Below are 1,431 nucleotides of genomic sequence, written 5' to 3'. Positions count from 1 at the left end.
GAAGACCCCCAACTTCCAATCACATCTCATGTTGTACCTATAGAAACGCATTGGGTGAGATGTACTAAGCCGTGGAGAATGATATAGTACCAACCAATCAGCTCCTAACTGTCACATTACAGGCTGTGTTTGAAAACTGACAGTTAGAAGCTGATTGGGTGGTAGTTTATCACTCTCTTAGTACATCTCCCCCCGTCCTGCCTAGTCACCTCTCCTTCCTATTCTGCACCCATGTCCTAGCTTAGGGCATTGTTTGCTTTCTAACCAAAATTCCGGGGCTGACCCGGAGTTGGAACAGGGTTCCTATCCGGGTCAGACCCGGAATTTAGCCGGCGCCGACTCGGTATATTCCCGAGTCGGCGCCGCTCACACCGCAGCCGGGTCTGCATAGACCTGGCTTTTCCAGCGTGAAAGTGGACGCTTGGAGATGACGTCATCTCCAAGTGCCACTGAAGCCGGACCAATCGGCCGGCTTGCGGCACACTGCAGGTCATCAAGACCCGGAGTGCGCCGTACACACAGCAGGGTTTCACGGGCTACGCCCGTGTTAAACCCTACTATTTACCTGGGTTGGATTTGCGGGTCACTCGACCCAGCGATCCAACCCTCGCCCCTTTTACACCAAGGGGCTGCCCGGGTTACCCCTGCAATAACCCGGGTTTTAGCTCTGGTGTAAAAGGGGGTATTACATGCACTGCACTGGGTAACATATGTGAGTAGAGTAAAAAGATAAAATAGCCCCATACTCAAATTAGAGGAGTATTCCCAGGCGTCACCAGTAATGACAGGGCTGGCGCTACAAGCCTCTCTGCATAAGGTAACTTAGTATTCAGAGCTAAATCTAACATTGACCTTTCATGCTTGACAACTACAATCCAGTCATGCACAGCCTGTGGTCATTCTAGAATGATTACAACCATCTTGGTTGGAAAAATCACAATATATACCTCTTACACCACATTTATTTATAGTACCTGGGCCTAGCAGGGGCCATACTGCACCCCCCACTGCCCCTCTCCTGTCTCCTCACTCCCAGGGGCCACATACAGTCAGTGCTCAGCACCGCAGCTGTCAGAGCCTAGTGATGTCTGCAGCTCTCACCTCACTCCCAGGGGCCACATGCAGTCAGTACTCAGCACCTCAGCTGTCAGAGCCTAGTGATGTCTGATGCACTCACCTCACTCCCAGGGGCCACATACAGTCAGTGCTCAGCACCGCAGCTGTCAGAGCCTAGTGATGTCTGCAGCTCTCACCTCACTCCCAGGGGCCACATGCAGTCAGTACTCAGCACCTCAGCTGTCAGAGCCTAGTGATGTCTGATGCACTCACCTCACTCCCAGGGGCCACATACAGTCAGTGCTCAGCACCTCAGCTGTCAGAGCCTAGTGATGTCTGCCGCACTCACCTCACTCCCAGGGGCCACATACAGTC

Source organism: Taudactylus pleione, unplaced genomic scaffold (assembly GCF_031769625.1).
Source record: "Taudactylus pleione unplaced genomic scaffold, aTauple2 ptg000490l, whole genome shotgun sequence".
NCBI classification, from domain to species: Eukaryota; Metazoa; Chordata; class Amphibia; order Anura; family Myobatrachidae; genus Taudactylus; species Taudactylus pleione.
This window is presented reverse-complemented; position numbering follows the sequence as displayed.